We start from the raw sequence: 18,498 nt of genomic DNA, 5'->3' as shown, positions 1-18,498 counted from the left end.
CCTCGTTAACAACGTGAATCTATGTATTCTGGTCCTCGTATGAGGGCGTGCGTTCGAATCCCACTTCTGACACGATATGTTTTATAAATTTAACTGGAAAAGATGTAATTTATAAAACGTCCAAAGGAAATGAATCAACGTCAGGATGGCCGAGCGGTCTAAGGCGCCAGACTCAAGGGACCTAGTTTCTTTCGTTCTCAACGTGAATCAGTGTATTCTGGTCCTCGTATGAGGGCGTGGGTTCGAATCCCACTTCTGACACGATATGTTTTATGAAATTAACTGGAAGAGATGTAATCTATAAAACGTCCCAATTGAATGAATCCAAGTCAGGATGGCCGAGCGGTCTAAGGCGCCAGACTCAAGGGGCTCAGTTTCCTTCGTTCACAACGTGAATCTGTGTTTTCTGGTCTTCGTATGAGGGCGTGGGTTCGAATCCCACTTCTGACACGATATGTTTTATGAAATTAACTGGAAGAGATGTAATTTATAAAACGTCCGAATTAAATGAATCCAAGTCAGGATGGCCGAGCGGTCTAAGGCGCCAGACTCAAGGGGCTCAGTTTCCCTCGTTAACAACGTGAATCTGTGTATTCTGGTCCTCGTATGAGGGCCTGGGTTCGAATCCCACTTCTGACACGATATGTTTTAAGAATTTAACTGGAAGAGATATAATTAATTAAACGTCGCAATTGAAAGAATCCATGTAAGGATGGCAGAGCGGTCTAAGGCGCGAGACTCAAGGGGCTCAGTTTCCTTCGTTCACGACGTGAATCTGTCTATTCTGGTCCTCGTATGAGGGCGTGGGTTCGAATCCCACTTCTGACACGAAAAGGTTTATGAAATTAAATGGAAGAGATGTAATTTATAAAAGCCCCAATTGAAAAAATCCATGTCAGGATGGCCGAGCGGTCTAAGGCGCCAGACTCTAGGGGCTCAGTTTCCTTCGTTCACAACGTGAATCTGTGTTTTATGGTCCTCGTATGAGGGCGTGGTTTCGAATCCCACTTCTGACACGATATGTTTTATGAAATTAACTGGAAGAGATGTAATTTATAAAACGTCCGAATTGAATGAATCCAAGTCAGGATCGCCGAGCGGTCTAAGGCGCCAGACTCAAGGGGCTCAGTTTCCTTCGTTCACAACGTGAATCTGTGTTTTCTGGTCCTCGTATGAGGGCGTGGTTTCGAATCCCACTTCTGACACGATATGTTTTATGAAATTAACTGGAAGAGATGTAATTTATAAAACGTCCGAATTGAATGAATCCAAGTCAGGATGTCCGAGCGGTCTAAGGCGCCAGACTCAAGGGGCTCAGTTTCCTTCGTTCACAACGTGAATATGTGTATTCTGGTCCTCGTATGAGGGCCTGGGTTCGAATCCCACTTCTGACACGATATGTTTTAAGAATTTAACTTGAAGAGATATAATTAATTAAACGTTCCAATTGAAAGAATCCATGTCAGGATGGCAGAGCGGTCTAAGGCGCGAGACTCAAGGGGCTCAGTTTCCTTCGTTAACAACGTGAATCTTTGTATTCTGGTCCTCGTATGAGGGCGTGGGTTCGAATCCCACTTCTGACACGATATGTTTATAAATTTAACTGGAAAAGATGTAATTTATAAAACGTCCAAAGGAAATGAATCAACGTCAGGATGGCCGAGCGGTCTAAAGCGCCAGACTCAAGGGGCTCAGTTTCCTTCGTTAACAACGTGAATCTGTGTATTCTGGTCCTCGTATGAGGGCGTGGGTTCGAATCCCACTTCTGACACGATATGTTTTATGAAATTAACTGGAAGAGATGTAATTTATAAAACGTCCGAATTGAATGAATCCAAGTCAGGATGGCCGAGCGGTCTAAGGCGCCAGACTCAAGGGGCTCAGTTTCCTTCGTTCACAACGTGAATTTGTGTATTCTGGTCCTCGTATGAGGGCCTGGGTTCGAATCCCACTTCTGACACGATATGTTTTAAGAATTTAACTGGAAGAGATATAATTAATTAAACGTTCCAATTGAAAGAATCCATGTCAGGATGGCAGAGCGGTCTAAGGCGCGAGACTCAAGGGGCTCAGTTTCCTTCGTTCGCAACGTGAATCTATGTATTCTGGTCCTCGTATGAGGGCGTGGGTTCGAATCCCACTTCTGACACGATATGTTTTATAAATTTAACTGGAAAAGATGTAATTTATAAAACGTCCAAAGAAAGTGAATCAACGTCAGGATGGCCGAGCGGTCTAAGGCGCCAGACTCAAGGGACCTAGTTTCTTTCGTTCTCAACGTGAATCAGTGTATTCTGGTCCTCGTATGAGGGCGTGGGTTCGAATCCCACTTCTGACACGAAAAGGTTTATGAAATTAACTGGAAGAGATGTAATTCATAAAACGTCCCAATTGAATGAATCCAAGTCAGGATGGCCGAGCGGTCTAAGGCGCCAGACTCAAGGGACCTAGTTTCTTTCGTTCTCAACGTGAATCAGTGTATTCTGGTCCTCGTATGAGGGCGTGGGTTCGAATCCCACTTCTTACACGAAAAGGTTTATGAAATTAACTGGAAGAGATGTAATTCATAAAACGTCCCAATTGAATGAATCCAAGTCAGGATGGCCGAGCGGTCTAAGGCGCCAGACTCAAGGGGCTCAGTTTCCTTCGTTCACAACGTGAATCTGTGTATTCTGGTCCTCGTATGAGGGTGTGGGTTCGAATCCCACTTCTGACACGATATGTTTTATGAAATTAACTGGAAGAGATGTAATTTATAAAACGTCCGAATTGAATGAATGCAAGTCAGGATGGCCGAGCGGTCTAAGGCGCCAGACTCAAGGGGCTCAGTTTCCTTCGTTCACAACGTGAATATGTGTATTCTGGTCCTCGTATGAGGGCCTGGGTTCGAATCCCACTTCTGACACGATATGTTTTAAGAATTTAACTGGAAGAGATATAATTAATTAAACGTTCCAATTGAAAGAATCCATGTCAGGATGGCAGAGCGGTCTAAGGCGCGAGACTCAAGGGGCTCAGTTTCCCTCGTTAACAACGTGAATCTGTGTATTCTGGTCCTCGTATGAGGGCCTGGGTTCGAATCCCACTTCTGACACGATATGTTTTAAGAATTTAACTGGAAGAGATATAATTAATTAAACGTTCCAATTGAAAGAATCCATGTCAGGATGGCAGAGCGGTCTAAGGCGCGAGACTCAAGGGGCTCAGTTTCCTTCGTTAACAACGTGAATCTTTGTATTCTGGTCCTCGTATGAGGGCGTGGGTTCGAATCCCACTTCTGACACGATATGTTTTATAAATTTAACTGGAAAAGATGTAATTTATAAAACGTCCAAAGGAAATGAATCAACGTCAGGATGGCCGAGCGGTCTAAAGCGCCAGACTCAAGGGGCTCAGTTTCCTTCGTTAACAATGTGAATCTGTGTATTCTGGTCCTCGTATGAGGGCGTGGGTTCGAATCCCACTTCTGACACGATATGTTTTATGAAATTAACTGGAAGAGATGTAATTTATAAAACGTCCGAATTGAATGAATCCAAGTCAGGATGGCCGAGCGGTCTAAGGCGCGAGACTCAAGGGGCTCAGTTTCCTTCGTTCGCAACGTGAATCTATGTATTCTGGTCCTCGTATGAGGGCGTGGGTTCGAATCCCACTTCTGACACGATATGTTTTATAAATTTAACTGGAAAAGATGTAATTTATAAAACGTCCAAAGAAAGTGAATCAACGTCAGGATGGCCGAGCGGTCTAAGGCGCCAGACTCAAGGGACCTAGTTTCTTTCGTTCTCAACGTGAATCAGTGTATTCTGGTCCTCGTATGAGGGCGTGGGTTCGAATCCCACTTCTGACACGAAAAGGTTTATGAAATTAACTGGAAGAGATGTAATTCATAAAACGTCCCAATTGAATGAATCCAAGTCAGGATGGCCGAGCGGTCTAAGGCGCCAGACTCAAGGGGCTCAGTTTCCTTCGTTCACAACGTGAATCTGTGTATTCTGGTCCTCGTATGAGGGTGTGGGTTCGAATCCCACTTATGACACGATATGTTTTATGAAATTAACTGGAAGAGATGTAATCTATAAAACGTCCCAATTGAATGAATCCAAGTCAGGATGGCCGAGCGGTCTAAGGCGCCAGACTCAAGGGGCTCAGTTTCCTTCGTTCACAACGTGAATTTGTGTATTCTGGTCCTCGTATGAGGGCCTGGGTTCGAATCCCACTTCTGACACGATATGTTTTAAGAATTTAACTGGAAGAGATATAATTAATTAAACGTTCCAATTGAAAGAATCCATGTCAGGATGGCCGAGCGGTCTAAGGCGCGAGACTCAAGGGGCTCAGTTTCCTTCGTTCACAACGTGAATCTGTGTTTTCTTGTCTTCGTATGAGGGTGTGGGTTCGAATACCACATCTGACACGATATGTTTTATGAAATTATCTGGAAGAGATGTAATCTATAAAACGTCCCAATTGATTGAATCCAAGTCAGGATGGCCGAGCGGTCTAAGGCGCCAGACTCAAGGGGCTCAGTTTCCCTCGTTAACAACGTGAGTCTGTGTATTCTGGTCCTCGTATGAGGGCCTGGGTTCGAATCCCACTTCTGACACGATATGTTTTAAGAATTTAACTGGAAGAGATATAATTAATTAAACGTCGCAATTGAAAGAATCCATGTCAGGATGGCAGAGCGGTCTAAGGCGCGAGACTCAAGGGGCTCAGTTTCCTTCGTTCACGACGTGAATCTGTCTATTCTGGTCCTCGTATGAGGGCGTGGGTTCGAATCCCACTTCTGACACGAAAAGGTTTATGAAATTAAATGGAAGAGATGTAATTTATAAAACGCCCCAATTGAAAGAATCCATGTCAGTATGGCCGAGCGGTCTAAGGCGCCAGACTCAAGGTGCTCAGTTTCCTTCGTTCACAACGTGAATCTGTGTTTTCTGGTCCTCGTAAGAGGGCGTGGGTTCGAATCCCACTTATGACACGATATGTTTTATGAAATTAACTGGAAGAGATGTAATTTATAAAACGTCCGAATTAAATAAATCCAAGTCAGGATGGCCGAGCGGTCTAAGGCGCCAGACTCAAGGGGCTCAGTTTCCCTCGTTAACAACGTGAATCTGTGTATTCTGGTCCTCGTATGAGGGCCTGGGTTCGAATCCCACTTCTGACACGATATGTTTTAAGAATTTAACTGGAAGAGATATAATTAATTAAACGTCGCAATTGAAAGAATCCATGTCAGGATGGCAGAGCGGTCTAAGGCGCGAGACTCAAGGGGCTCAGTTTCCTTCGTTCACGACGTGAATCTGTCTATTCTGGTCCTCGTATGAGGGCGTGGGTTCGAATCCCACTTCTGACACGAAAAGGTTTATGAAATTAAATGGAAGAGATGTAATTTATAAAAGCCCCAATTGAAAGAATCCAAGTCAGGATGGCCGAGCGGTCTAAGGCGCCAGACTCAAGGGGCTCAGTTTCCTTCGTTCACAACGTGAATATGTGTATTCTGGTCCTCGTATGAGGGCCTGGGTTCGAAACCCACTTCTGACACGATATGTTTTAAGAATTTAACTGGAAGAGATATAATTAATTAAACGTTCCAATTGAAAGAATCCATGTCAGGATGGCAGAGCGGTCTAAGGCGCGAGACTCAAGGGGCTCAGTTTCCTTCGTTAACAACGTGAATCTTTGTATTCTGGTCCTCGTATGAGGGCGTGGGTTCGAATCCCACTTCTGACACGATATGTTTTATAAATTTAACTGGAAAAGATGTAATTTATAAAACGTCCAAAGGAAATGAATCAACGTCAGGATGGCCGAGCGGTCTAAAGCGCCAGACTCAAGGGGCTCAGTTTCCTTCGTTAACAACGTGAATCTGTGTATTCTGGTCCTCGTATGAGGGCGTGGGTTCGAATCCCACTTCTGACACGATATGTTTTATAAATTTAACTGGAAAATATGTAATTTATAAAACGTCCAAAGAAAATGAATCAACGTCAGGATGGCCGAGCGGTCTAAGGCGCCAGACTCAAGGGACCTAGTTTCTTTCGTTCTCAACGTGAATCAGTGTATTCTGCTCCTCGTATGAGGACGTGGGTTCGAATCCCACTTCTGACACGAAAAGGTTTATGAAATTAACTGGAAGAGATGTAATTCATAAAACGTCCCAATTGAATGAATCCAAGTCAGGATGGCCGAGCGGTCTAAGGCGCCAGACTCAAGGGGCTCAGTTCCCTTCGTTCACAACGTGAATCTGTGTTTTCTGGTCTTCGTATGAGGGCGTGGGTTCGAATCCCACTTCTGACACGATATGTTTTACGAAATTAACTGGAAGAGATATAATTTATACAACGTCCGAATTAAATGAATCCAAGTCAGGATGGCCGAGCGGTCTAAGGCGCCAGACTCAAGGGGCTCAGTTTCCTTCGTTAACAACGTGAATCTGTGTATTCTAGTCCTCGTATGAGGGCGTGGGTTCGAATCCCACTTCTGACACGATATGTTTTATAAATTTAACTGGAAGAGATGTAATTTATAAAACGTCCGAATTGAATGAATCCAAGTCAGGATGGCCGAGCGGTCTAAGGCGCCAGACTCAAGGGGCTCAGTTTCCTTCGTTCACAACGTGAATTTGTGTATTCTGGTCCTCGTATGAGGGCCTGGGTTCGAATCCCACTTCTGACACGATATGTTTTAAGAATTTAACTGGAAGAGATATAATTAATTAAACGTTCCAATTGAAAGAATCCAAGTCAGGATGGCAGAGCGGTCTAAGGCGCGAGACTCAAGGGGCTCAGTTTCCTTCGTTCGCAACGTGAATCTATGTATTCTGGTCCTCGTATGAGGGCGTGGGTTCGAATCCCACTTCTGACACGATATGTTTTATAAATTTAACTGGAAAAGATGTAATTTATAAAACGTCCAAAGAAAGTGAATCAACGTCAGGATGGCCGAGCGGTCTAAGGCGCCAGACTCAAGGGACCTAGTGTCTTTCGTTCTCAACGTGAATCAGTGTATTCTGGTCCTCGTATGAGGGCGTGGGTTCGAATCCCACTTCTGACACTAAAAGGTTTATGAAATTAACTGGAAGAGATGTAATTCATAAAACGTCCCAATTGAATGAATCCAAGTCAGGATGGCCGAGCGGTCTAAGGCGCCAGACTCAAGGGGCTCAGTTTCCTTCGTTCACAACGTGAATCTGTGTATTCTGGTCCTCGTATGAGGGTGTGGGTTCGAATCCCACTTCTGACACGATATGTTTTATGAAATTAACTGGAAGAGATGTAATTTATAAAACGTCCGAATTAAATGAATCCAAGTCAGGATGGCCGAGCGGTCTAAGGCGCGAGACTCAAGGGGCTCAGTTTCCTTCGTTAACAACGTGAATCTTTGTATTCTGGTCCTCGTATGAGGGCGTGGGTTCGAATCCCACTTCTGACACGATATGTTTTATAAATTTAACTGGAAAAGATGTAATTTATAAAACGTCCAAAGGAAATGAATCAACGTCAGGATGGCCGAGCGGTCTAAAGCGCCAGACTCAAGGGGCTCAGTTTCCTTCGTTAACAACGTGAATCTGTGTATTCTGGTCCTCGTATGAGGGCGTGGGTTCGAATCCCACTTCTGACACGATATGTTTTATGAAATTAACTGGAAGAGATGTAATTTATAAAACGTCCGAATTGAATGAATCCAAGTCAGGATGGCCGAGCGGTCTAAGGCGCCAGACTCAAGGGGCTCAGTTTCCTTCGTTCACAACGTGAATTTGTGTATTCTGGTCCTCGTATGAGGGCCTGGGTTCGAATCCCACTTCTGACACGATATGTTTTAAGAATTTAACTGGAAGAGATATAATTAATTAAACGTTTCAATTGAAAGAATCCATGTCAGGATGGCAGAGCGGTCTAAGGCGCGAGACTCAAGGGGCTCAGTTTCCTTCGTTCGCAACGTGAATCTATGCATTCTGGTCCTCGTATGAGGGCGTGGGTTCGAATCCCACTTCTGACACGATATGTTTTATAAATTTAACTGGAAAAGATGTAATTTATAAAACGTCCAAAGAAAGTGAATCAACGTCAGGATGGCCGAGCGGTCTAAGGCGCCAGACTCAAGGGACCTAGTTTCTTTCGTTCTCAACGTGAATCAGTGTATTCTGGTCCTCGTATGAGGGCGTGGGTTCGAATCCCACTTCTGACACGATATGTTTTAAGAATTTAACTGGAAGAGATATAATTAATTAAACGTTCCAATTGAAAGAATCCATGTCAGGATGGCAGAGCGGTCTAAGGCGCGAGACTCAAGGGGCTCAGTTTCCTTCGTTAACAACGTGAATCTTTGTATTCTGGTCCTCGTATGAGGGCGTGGGTTCGAATCCCACTTCTGACACGATATGTTTTATAAATTTAACTGGAAAAGATGTAATTTATAAAACGTCCAAAGAAAGTGAATCAACGTCAGGATGGCCGAGCGGTCTAAGGCGCCAGACTCAAGGGACCTAGTTTCTTTCGTTCTCAACGTGAATCAGTGTATTCTGGTCCTCGTATGAGGGCGTGGGTTCGAATCCCACTTCTGACACGAAAAGGTTTATGAAATTAACTGGAAGAGATGTAATTCATAAAACGTCCCAATTGAATGAATCCAAGTCAGGATGGCCGAGCGGTCTAAGGCGCCAGACTCAAGGGGCTCAGTTTCCTTCGTTCACAACGTGAATCTGTGTATTCTGGTCCTCGTATGAGGGTGTGGGTTCGAATCCCACTTATGACACGATATGTTTTATGAAATTAACTGGAAGAGATGTAATCTATAAAACGTCCCAATTGAATGAATCCAAGTCAGGATGGCCGAGCGGTCTAAGGCGCCAGACTCAAGGGGCTCAGTTTCCTTCGTTCACAACGTGAATTTGTGTATTCTGGTCCTCGTATGAGGGCCTGGGTTCGAATCCCACTTCTGACACGATATGTTTTAAGAATTTAACTGGAAGAGATATAATTAATTAAACGTTCCAATTGAAAGAATCCATGTCAGGATGGCCGAGCGGTCTAAGGCGCGAGACTCAAGGGGCTCAGTTTCCCTCGTTAACAACGTGAATCTATGTATTCTGGTCCTCGTATGAGGGCGTGCGTTCGAATCCCACTTCTGACACGATATGTTTTATAAATTTAACTGGAAAAGATGTAATTTATAAAACGTCCAAAGGAAATGAATCAACGTCAGGATGGCCGAGCGGTCTAAGGCGCCAGACTCAAGGGACCTAGTTTCTTTCGTTCTCAACGTGAATCAGTGTATTCTGGTCCTCGTATGAGGGCGTGGGTTCGAATCCCACTTCTGACACGAAAAGGTTTATGAAATTAACTGGAAGAGATGTAATTCATAAAACGTCCCAATTGAATGAATCCAAGTCAGGATGGCCGAGCGGTCTAAGGCGCCAGACTCAAGGGGCTCAGTTTCCTTCGTTCACAACGTGAATCTGTGTATTCTGGTCCTCGCATGAGGGTGTGGGTTCGAATCCCACTTATGACACGATATGTTTTATGAAATTAACTGGAAGAGATGTAATCTATAAAACGTCCCAATTGAATGAATCCAAGTCAGGATGGCCGAGCGGTCTAAGGCGCCAGACTCAAGGGGCTCATTTTCCTTCGTTCACAACGTGAATCTGTGTTTTCTGGTCTTCGTATGAGGGCGTGGGTTCGAATCCCACTTCTGACACGATATGTTTTATGAAATTAACTGGAAGAGATGTAATTTATAAAACGTCCGAATTAAATAAATCCAAGTCAGGATGGCCGAGCGGTCTAAGGCGCCAGACTCAAGGGGCTCAGTTTCCCTCGTTAACAACGTGAATCTGTGTATTCTGGTCCTCGTATGAGGGCCTGGGTTCGAATCCCACTTCTGACACGATATGTTTTAAGAATTTAACTGGAAGAGATATAATTAATTAAACGTCGCAATTGAAAGAATCCATGTCAGCATGGCAGAGCGGTCTAAGGCGCGAGACTCAAGGGGCTCAGTTTCCTTCGTTCACGACGTGAATGTGTCTATTCTGGTCCTCGTATGAGGGCGTGGGTTCGAATCCCACTTCTGACACGAAAAGGTTTATGAAATTAAATGGAAGAGATGTAATTTATAAAAGCCCCAATTGAAAGAATCCAAGTCAGGATGGCCGAGCGGTCTAAGGCGCCAGACTCTAGGGGCTCAGTTTCCTTCCTTCACAACGTGAATCTGTGTTTTATGGTCCTCGTATGAGGGCGTGGTTTCGAATCCCACTTCTGACACGATATGTTTTATGAAATTAACTGGAAGAGATGTAATTTATAAAACGTCCGAATTGAATGAATCCAAGTCAGGATGGCCGAGCGGTCTAAGGCGCCAGACTCAAGGGGCTCAGTTTCCTTCCTTCACAACGTGAATCTGTGTTTTATGGTCCTCGTATGAGGGCGTGGTTTCGAATCCCACTTCTGACACGATATGTTTTATGAAATTAACTGGAAGAGATGTAATTTATAAAACGTCCGAATTGAATGAATCCAAGTCAGGATGGCCGAGCGGTCTAAGGCGCCAGACTCAAGGGGCTCAGTTTCCTTCGTTCACAACGTGAATATGTGTATTCTGGTCCTCGTATGAGGGCCTGGGTTCGAATCCCACTTCTGACACGATATGTTTTAAGAATTTAACTGGAAGAGATATAATTAATTAAACGTTCCAATTGAAAGAATCCATGTCAGGATGGCAGAGCGGTCTAAGGCGCGAGACTCAAGGGGCTCAGTTTCCTTCGTTCACAACGTGAATCTGTGTATTCTGGTCCTCGCATGAGGGTGTGGGTTCGAATCCCACTTATGACACGAAAAGGTTTATGAAATTAACTGGAAGAGATGTAATTCATAAAACGTCCCAATTGAATGAATCCAAGTCAGGATGGCGGAGCGGTCTAAGGCGCCAGACTCAAGGGGCTCAGTTTCCTTCGTTCACAACGTGAATCTGTGTATTCTGGTCCTCGTATGAGGGCGTGGGTTCTAATCCCACTTCTAGCACGATATGTTTTATGAAATTAACTGGAAGAGATGTAATTTATAAAACGTCCGAATTGAATGAATCCAAGTCAGGTTGGCCGAGCGGTCTAAGGCGCTACACTCAAGGGGCTCAGTTTCCTTCGTTCACAACGTGAATCTGTGTATTCTGGTCCTCGCATGAGGGTGTGGGTTCGAATCCCACTTATGACACGATATGTTTTATGAAATTGGGGCCAATTCTCTAACTTTTTAAGCGAGTTATCGCATGTGATAACTATCGTCTAAAGGGTTGATGCCAACCTCGTGAGTTCTATGAGAGCACGCTATCTAAATAGGTGATTAGTCATAGGTGTCATCAAACCTTGAACGAAAATCGGTGTATGTCTCGTGAATTCCGCTCGTGCTAATAAACAACAAAGTGGGCAAGTTTATTTTTTACCGTCTTTAATATTCACGAGAGTGATAACTTATCGAAAGGGTTTAAACTGGTCGATAAGTTATCCCTTGCTTTATAACCAAAGACGGTAAAAAATAAACGTGCCCAGCTTGTTTTTTATTAGCACGAGCGGAATTCACGAGACATCCACCGATTTTCGTTCAAGGCTTGATGACACACATAAATAATAGCCTATTCAGATCTCGCGCTCTCATAGAACACACGAGGTTGGCATCAACCCTTTAGACGATATTTATCACTTGCGATAACTCGCTTAAAAAGTTAGAGAATTGCCCCCATTAACTGGAAGAGATGTAATCTATAAAACGTCCCAATTGAATGAATCCAAGTCAGGATGGCCGAGCGGTCTAAGGCGCCAGACTCAAGGGGCTCAGTTTCCTTCGTTCTCAACGTGAATCTGTGTTTTCTTGTCTTCGTATGAGGGTGTGGGTTCGAATACCACTTCTGACACGATATGTTTTATGAAATTAACTGGAAGAGATGTAATCTATAAAACGTCCCAATTGATTGAATCCAAGTCAGGATGGCCGAGCGGTCTAAGGCGCCAGACTCAAGGGGCTCAGTTTCCCTCGTTAACAACGTGAGTCTGTGTATTCTGGTCCTCGTATGAGGGCCTGGGTTCGAATCCCACTTCTGACACGATATGTTTTAAGAATTTAACTGGAAGAGATATAATTAATTAAACGTCGCAATTGAAAGAATCCATGTCAGGATGGCAGAGCGGTCTAAGGCGCGAGACTCAAGGGGCTCAGTTTCCTTCGTTCACGACGTGAATCTGTCTATTCTGGTCCTCGTATGAGGGCGTGGGTTCGAATCCCACTTCTGACACGAAAAGGTTTATGAAATTAAATGGAAGAGATGTAATTTATAAAAGCCCCAATTGAAAGAATCCAAGTCAGGATGGCCGAGCGGTCTAAGGCGCCAGACTCTAGGGGCTCAGTTTCCTTCCTTCACAACGTGAATCTGTGTTTTATGGTCCTCGTATGAGGGCGTGGTTTCGAATCCCACTTCTGACACGAAAAGGTTTATGAAATTAACTGGAAGAGATGTAATTCATAAAACGTCCCAATTGAATGAATCCAAGTCAGGATGGCTGAGCGGTCTAAGGCGCCAGACTCAAGGGGCTCAGTTTCCTTCGTTCACAACGTGAATCTGTGTTTTCTGGTCTTCGTATGAGGGCGTGGGTTCGAATCCCACTTCTGACACGATATGTTTTATGAAATTAACTGGAAGAGATATAATTTATACAACGTCCGAATTAAATGAATCCAAGTCAGGATGGCCGAGCGGTCTAAGGCGCCAGACTCAAGGGGCTCAGTTTCCTTCGTTAACAACGTGAATCTGTGTATTCTGGTTCTCGTATGAGGGCCTGGGTTCGAATCCCACTTCTGACACGATATATTTTAAGAATATAACTGGAAGAGATATAATTAATTAAACGTCCCAATTGAAAGAATCCATGTCAGGATGGCAGAGCGGTCTAAGGCGCGAGACTCAAGGGGCTCAGTTTCCTTCGTTCACGACGTGAATCTGTCTATTCTGGTCCTCGTATGAGGGCTTGGGTTCAAATCCCACTTCTTACACGAAAAGGTTTATGAAACTAAATGGAAGAGATGTAATTTATAAAACGCCCCAATTGAAAGAATCCATGTCAGGATGGCCGAGCGGTCTAAGGCGCCAGACTCAAGGGACCTAGTTTCTTTCGTTCTCAACGTGAATCAGTGTATTCTGGTCCTCGTATGAGGGCGTGGGTTCGAGTCCCACTTCTGACACGAAAAGGTTTATGAAATTAACTGGAAGAGATGTAATTCATAAAACGTCCCAATTGAATGAATCCAAGTCAGGATGGCGGAGCGGTCTAAGGCGCCAGACTCAAGGGGCTCAGTTTCCTTCGTTCACAACGTGAATCTGTGTATTCTGGTCCTCGTATGAGGGCGTGGGTTCGAATCCCACTTCTAGCACGATATGTTTTATGAAATTAACTGGAAGAGATGTAATTTATAAAACGTCCGAATTGAATGAATCCAAGCCAGGGTGGCCGAGCGGTCTAAGGCGCTACACTCAAGGGGCTTAGTTTCCTTCGTTCACAACGTGAATCTGTGTATTCTGCCCCGTATGAGGGCGTGGGTTCGAATCCTACATCTGACACGATATGTTTTATGAAATTAACTGGAAGAGATGTAATTTATAAAACATCCCAATTGAATGAATCCGAGTCAGGGTGGCCGAGCGGTCTAAGGCGCTACACTCAAGGGGCTTAGTTTCTCTCGTTCACGAAGTGAATCTGTGTATTCTGGTCCTCGTATGAGGGCGTGGGTTCGAATCCCACTTCTGACACGATATGTTTTATGAAATTAACTGGAAGAGATGTAATTTATAAAACGTCCAAATTAGAAGTGACCACGCCAGGATGGCGGAGCGGTCTAAGGCGCAAGACTCAAGGAGCAAAGTTTCTTTCGTTCACAACGTGAATCTGTGTATTCTGGTCCTCGTATGAGGGCGTGGGTTCGAATCCTGCTTCTGACACGATATATTTTAAGAATTTAACTGGAAGAGATATAATTAATTAAACGTCCCAATTGAAAGCATCCATGTCAGGATGGCAGAGCGGTGTAAGGCGCGAGACTCAAGGGGCTCAGTTTGCTTCGTTCACGACGTGAATCTGTCTATTCTGGTCCTCGTATGAGGGCGTGGGTTCAAATCCCACTTCTGACACGAAAAGGTTTATGAAACTAAATGGAAGAGATGTAATTTATAAAACGCCCCAATTGAAAGAATCCATGTCAGGATGGCCGAGCGGTCTAAGGCGCCAGACTCAAGGGGCTCAGTTTCCTTCGTTCACAACGTGAATCTGTGTTTTCTGGTCCTCGTATGAGGGCGTGGGTAAAACGTCCAAAGAAAATGAATCAACGTCAGGATGGCCGAGCGGTCTAAGGCGCCAGACTCAAGGGACCTAGTTTCTTTCGTTCTCAACATGAATCAGTGTATTCTGGTCCTCGTATGAGGGCGTGGGTTCGAATCCCACTTCTGACACGAAAAGGTTTATGAAATTAACTGGAAGAGATGTAATTCATAAAACGTCCCAATTGAATGAATCCAAGTCAGGATGGCGGAGCGGTCTAAGGCGCCAGACTCAAGGGGCTTAGTTTCCTTCGTTCACAACGTGAATCTGTGTATTCTGTTCCTCGTATGAGGGCGTGGGTTCGAATCCCACTTCTGACACGATATGTTTTATGAAATTAACTGGAAGAGATGTAATTTATAAAACGTCAAAATAAGAAGTGACCACGTGAGGATGGCCGAGCGGTCTAAGGCGCCAGACTCAAGGGGCTCAGTTTCCTTCGTTCACAACGTGAATCTGTGTTTTCTGGTCTTCGTATGAGGGCGTGGGTTCGAATCCCACTTCTGACACGATATGTTTTATGAAATTAACTGGAAGAGATATAATTTATACAACGTCCCAATTAAATGAATCCAAGTCAGGATGGCCGAGCGGTCTAAGGCGCCAGACTCAAGGGGCTCAGTTTCCTTCGTTAACAACGTGAATCTGTGTATTCTGGTTCTCGTATGAGGGCCTGGGTTCGAATCCCACTTCTGACACGATATATTTTAAGAATTTAACTGGAAGAGATATAATTAATTAAACGTCCCAATTGAAAGAATCCATGTCAGGATGGCAGAGCGGTCTAAGGCGCGAGACTCAAGGGGCTCAGTTTCCTTCGTTCACGACGTGAATCTGTCTATTCTGGTCCTCGTATGAGGGCTTGGGTTCAAATCCCACTTCTTACACGAAAAGGTTTATGAAACTAAATGGAAGAGATGTAATTTATAAAACGCCCCAATTGAAAGAATCCATGTCAGGATGGCCGAGCGGTCTAAGGCGCCAGACTCAAGGGGCTCAGTTTCCTTCGTTCACAACGTGAATCTGTGTTTTCTGGTCCTCGTATGAGGGCGTGGGTAAAACGTGCAAAGAAAATGAATCAACGTCAGGATGGCCGAGCGGTCTAAGGCGCCAGACTCAAGGGACCTAGTTTCTTTCGTTCTCAACGTGAATCAGTGTATTCTGGTCCTCGTATGAGGGCGTGGGTTCGAATCCCACTTCTGACACGAAAAGGTTTATGAAATTAACTGGAAGAGATGTAATTCATAAAACGTCCCAATTGAATGAATCCAAGTCAGGATGGCGGAGCGGTCTAAGGCGCCAGACTCAAGGGGCTTAGTTTCCTTCGTTCACAACGTGAATCTGTGTATTCTGTTCCTCCTATGAGGGCGTGGGTTCGAATCCCACTTCTGACACGATATGTTTTATGAAATTAACTGGAAGAGATGTAATTTATAAAACGTCAAAATAAGAAGTGACCACGTGAGGATGGCCGAGCGGTCTAAGGCGCCAGACTCAAGGGGCTCAGTTTCCTTCGTTCACAACGTGAATCTGTGTTTTCTGGTCTTCGTATGAGGGCGTGGGTTCGAATCCCACTTCTGACACGATATGTTTTATGAAATTAACTGGAAGAGATATAATTTATACAACGTCCCAATTAAATGAATCCAAGTCAGGATGGCCGAGCGGTCTAAGGCGCCAGACTCAAGGGGCTCAGTTTCCTTCGTTAACAACGTGAATCTGTGTATTCTGGTTCTCGTATGAGGGCCTGGGTTCGAATCCCACTTCTGACACGATATATTTTAAGAATTTAACTGGAAGAGATATAATTAATTAAACGTCCCAATTGAAAGAATCCATGTCAGGATGGCAGAGCGGTCTAAGGCGCGAGACTCAAGGGGCTCAGTTTCCTTCGTTCACGACGTGAATCTGTCTATTCTGGTCCTCGTATGAGGGCTTGGGTTCAAATCCCACTTCTTACACGAAAAGGTTTATGAAACTAAATGGAAGAGATGTAATTTATAAAACGCCCCAATTGAAAGAATCCATGTCAGGATGGCCGAGCGGTCTAAGGCGCCAGACTCAAGGGGCTCAGTTTCCTTCGTTCACAACGTGAATCTGTGTTTTCTGGTCCTCGTATGAGGGCGTGGGTAAAACGTGCAAAGAAAATGAATCAACGTCAGGATGGCCGAGCGGTCTAAGGCGCCAGACTCAAGGGACCTAGTTTCTTTCGTTCTCAACGTGAATCAGTGTATTCTGGTCCTCGTATGAGGGCGTGGGTTCGAATCCCACTTCTGACACGAAAAGGTTTATGAAATTAACTGGAAGAGATGTAATTCATAAAACGTCCCAATTGAATGAATCCAAGTCAGGATGGCGGAGCGGTCTAAGGCGCCAGACTCAAGGGGCTTAGTTTCCTTCGTTCACAACGTGAATCTGTGTATTCTGTTCCTCGTATGAGGGCGTGGGTTCGAATCCCACTTCTGACACGATATGTTTTATGAAATTAACTGGAAGAGATGTAATTTATAAAACGTCAAAATAAGAAGTGACCACGTGAGGATGGCCGAGCGGTCTAAGGCGCCAGACTCAAGGGGCTCAGTTTCCTTCGTTCACAACGTGAATCTGTGTTTTCTGGTCTTCGTATGAGGGCGTGGGTTCGAATCCCACTTCTGACACGATATGTTTTATGAAATTAACTGGAAGAGATATAATTTATACAACGTCCCAATTAAATGAATCCAAGTCGGGATGGCCGAGCGGTCTAAGGCGCCAGACTCAAGGGGCTCAGTTTCCTTCGTTAACAACGAGAATCTGTGTATTCTGGTTCTCGTATGAGGGCCTGGGTTCGAATCCCACTTCTGACACGATATATTTTAAGAATTTAACTGGAAGAGATATAATTAATTAAACGTCCCAATTGAAAGAATCCATGTCAGGATGGCAGAGCGGTCTAAGGCGCGAGACTCAAGGGGCTCAGTTTCCTTCGTTCACGACGTGAATCTGTCTATTCTGGTCCTCGTATGAGGGCTTGGGTTCAAATCCCACTTCTTACACGAAAAGGTTTATGAAACTAAATGGAAGAGATGTAATTTATAAAACGCCCCAATTGAAAGAATCCATGTCAGGATGGCCGAGCGGTCTAAGGCGCCAGACTCAAGGGGCTCAGTTTCCTTCGTTCACAACGTGAATCTGTGTTTTCTGGTCCTCGTATGAGGGCGTGGGTAAAACGTGCAAAGAAAATGAATCAACGTCAGGATGGCCGAGCGGTCTAAGGCGCCAGACTCAAGGGACCTAGTTTCTTTCGTTCTCAACGTGAATCAGTGTATTCTGGTCCTCGTATGAGGGCGTGGGTTCGAATCCCACTTCTGACACGAAAAGGTTTATGAAATTAACTGGAAGAGATGTAATTCATAAAACGTCCCAATTGAATGAATCCAAGTCAGGATGGCGGAGCGGTCTAAGGCGCCAGACTCAAGGGGCTCAGTTTCCTTCGTTCACAACGTGAATCTGTGTATTCTGGTCCTCGTATGAGGGCGTGGGTTCGAATCCCACTTCTAGCACGATATGTTTTATGAAATTAACTGGAAGAGATGTAATTTATAAAACGTCCGAATTGAATGAATCCAAGTCAGGGTGGCCGAGCGGTCTAAGGCGCTACACTCAAGGGGCTCAGTTTCCTTCGTTCACAACGTGAATCTGTGTATTCTGCCCCGTATGAGGGCGTGGGTTCGAATCCTACATCTGACACGATATGTTTTATGAAATTAACTGGAAGAGATGTAATTTATAAAACATCCCAATTGAATGAATCCGAGTCAGGGTGGCCGAGCGGTCTAAGGCGCTACACTCAAGGGGCTTAGTTTCTCTCGTTCACGAAGTGAATCTGTGTATTCTGGTCCTCGTATGAGGGCGTGGGTTCGAATCCCACTTCTGACACGATATGTTTTATGAAATTAACTGGAAGAGATGAAATTTATAAAACGTCCAAATTGAATGAATCCGTGTCAGGGTGGCCGAGCGGTCTAAGGCGCTACACTCAAGGGGCTTAGTTTCTTTCGTTCACGACGTGAATCTGTGTATTCTGTTCCTCGTATGAGGGCGTGGGTTCGAATCCCACATCTGACACGATATGTTTTATGAAATTAACT

The 18,498-nt window shown here is 44.6% G+C and overlaps 18 non-coding genes across 18 annotated transcripts; all 18 read left to right on the top strand.

Moving 5' to 3' along the window:
- Nucleotides 1-139: 139 nt before the first annotated feature.
- TRNAL-CAA (transfer RNA leucine (anticodon CAA)) lies at nucleotides 140-261 on the top strand. The gene is made up of 2 exons: nucleotides 140-177; nucleotides 216-261. It is a non-coding gene; the product is annotated as a tRNA-Leu (tRNA).
- A 67-nt stretch (nucleotides 262-328) lies between these two features.
- On the top strand, nucleotides 329-450 carry TRNAL-CAA (transfer RNA leucine (anticodon CAA)). The gene is made up of 2 exons: nucleotides 329-366; nucleotides 405-450. It is a non-coding gene; the product is annotated as a tRNA-Leu (tRNA).
- A 1,766-nt stretch (nucleotides 451-2,216) lies between these two features.
- On the top strand, nucleotides 2,217-2,338 carry TRNAL-CAA (transfer RNA leucine (anticodon CAA)). Its single transcript has 2 exons — nucleotides 2,217-2,254; nucleotides 2,293-2,338. It is a non-coding gene; the product is annotated as a tRNA-Leu (tRNA).
- A 256-nt stretch (nucleotides 2,339-2,594) lies between these two features.
- Nucleotides 2,595-2,716, top strand: TRNAL-CAA (transfer RNA leucine (anticodon CAA)). The gene is made up of 2 exons: nucleotides 2,595-2,632; nucleotides 2,671-2,716. It is a non-coding gene; the product is annotated as a tRNA-Leu (tRNA).
- A 1,012-nt stretch (nucleotides 2,717-3,728) lies between these two features.
- On the top strand, nucleotides 3,729-3,850 carry TRNAL-CAA (transfer RNA leucine (anticodon CAA)). Its single transcript has 2 exons — nucleotides 3,729-3,766; nucleotides 3,805-3,850. It is a non-coding gene; the product is annotated as a tRNA-Leu (tRNA).
- Nucleotides 3,851-6,184: 2,334 nt separating this feature from the next.
- On the top strand, nucleotides 6,185-6,306 carry TRNAL-CAA (transfer RNA leucine (anticodon CAA)). Its single transcript has 2 exons — nucleotides 6,185-6,222; nucleotides 6,261-6,306. It is a non-coding gene; the product is annotated as a tRNA-Leu (tRNA).
- A 634-nt stretch (nucleotides 6,307-6,940) lies between these two features.
- On the top strand, nucleotides 6,941-7,062 carry TRNAL-CAA (transfer RNA leucine (anticodon CAA)). The gene is made up of 2 exons: nucleotides 6,941-6,978; nucleotides 7,017-7,062. It is a non-coding gene; the product is annotated as a tRNA-Leu (tRNA).
- A 67-nt stretch (nucleotides 7,063-7,129) lies between these two features.
- TRNAL-CAA (transfer RNA leucine (anticodon CAA)) lies at nucleotides 7,130-7,251 on the top strand. Its single transcript has 2 exons — nucleotides 7,130-7,167; nucleotides 7,206-7,251. It is a non-coding gene; the product is annotated as a tRNA-Leu (tRNA).
- Nucleotides 7,252-8,074: 823 nt separating this feature from the next.
- Nucleotides 8,075-8,196, top strand: TRNAL-CAA (transfer RNA leucine (anticodon CAA)). Its single transcript has 2 exons — nucleotides 8,075-8,112; nucleotides 8,151-8,196. It is a non-coding gene; the product is annotated as a tRNA-Leu (tRNA).
- A 256-nt stretch (nucleotides 8,197-8,452) lies between these two features.
- TRNAL-CAA (transfer RNA leucine (anticodon CAA)) lies at nucleotides 8,453-8,574 on the top strand. Its single transcript has 2 exons — nucleotides 8,453-8,490; nucleotides 8,529-8,574. It is a non-coding gene; the product is annotated as a tRNA-Leu (tRNA).
- Nucleotides 8,575-9,208: 634 nt separating this feature from the next.
- On the top strand, nucleotides 9,209-9,330 carry TRNAL-CAA (transfer RNA leucine (anticodon CAA)). Its single transcript has 2 exons — nucleotides 9,209-9,246; nucleotides 9,285-9,330. It is a non-coding gene; the product is annotated as a tRNA-Leu (tRNA).
- A 256-nt stretch (nucleotides 9,331-9,586) lies between these two features.
- On the top strand, nucleotides 9,587-9,708 carry TRNAL-CAA (transfer RNA leucine (anticodon CAA)). The gene is made up of 2 exons: nucleotides 9,587-9,624; nucleotides 9,663-9,708. It is a non-coding gene; the product is annotated as a tRNA-Leu (tRNA).
- A 2,841-nt stretch (nucleotides 9,709-12,549) lies between these two features.
- On the top strand, nucleotides 12,550-12,671 carry TRNAL-CAA (transfer RNA leucine (anticodon CAA)). Its single transcript has 2 exons — nucleotides 12,550-12,587; nucleotides 12,626-12,671. It is a non-coding gene; the product is annotated as a tRNA-Leu (tRNA).
- A 445-nt stretch (nucleotides 12,672-13,116) lies between these two features.
- TRNAL-CAA (transfer RNA leucine (anticodon CAA)) lies at nucleotides 13,117-13,238 on the top strand. Its single transcript has 2 exons — nucleotides 13,117-13,154; nucleotides 13,193-13,238. It is a non-coding gene; the product is annotated as a tRNA-Leu (tRNA).
- Nucleotides 13,239-14,377: 1,139 nt separating this feature from the next.
- On the top strand, nucleotides 14,378-14,499 carry TRNAL-CAA (transfer RNA leucine (anticodon CAA)). The gene is made up of 2 exons: nucleotides 14,378-14,415; nucleotides 14,454-14,499. It is a non-coding gene; the product is annotated as a tRNA-Leu (tRNA).
- A 952-nt stretch (nucleotides 14,500-15,451) lies between these two features.
- TRNAL-CAA (transfer RNA leucine (anticodon CAA)) lies at nucleotides 15,452-15,573 on the top strand. The gene is made up of 2 exons: nucleotides 15,452-15,489; nucleotides 15,528-15,573. It is a non-coding gene; the product is annotated as a tRNA-Leu (tRNA).
- Nucleotides 15,574-16,525: 952 nt separating this feature from the next.
- Nucleotides 16,526-16,647, top strand: TRNAL-CAA (transfer RNA leucine (anticodon CAA)). Its single transcript has 2 exons — nucleotides 16,526-16,563; nucleotides 16,602-16,647. It is a non-coding gene; the product is annotated as a tRNA-Leu (tRNA).
- A 952-nt stretch (nucleotides 16,648-17,599) lies between these two features.
- TRNAL-CAA (transfer RNA leucine (anticodon CAA)) lies at nucleotides 17,600-17,721 on the top strand. Its single transcript has 2 exons — nucleotides 17,600-17,637; nucleotides 17,676-17,721. It is a non-coding gene; the product is annotated as a tRNA-Leu (tRNA).
- Nucleotides 17,722-18,498: the final 777 nt, after the last annotated feature.

Source organism: Phalangium opilio, unplaced genomic scaffold (assembly GCF_054372755.1).
Source record: "Phalangium opilio isolate 3A_F unplaced genomic scaffold, DU_Popi_V2 ptg000061l_1, whole genome shotgun sequence".
Lineage (NCBI taxonomy): Eukaryota > Metazoa > Arthropoda > Arachnida > Opiliones > Phalangiidae > Phalangium > Phalangium opilio.
The sequence above is the reverse complement of the archived record's forward strand: the minus strand, read 5'-3'. Positions and strand labels throughout refer to the sequence as shown.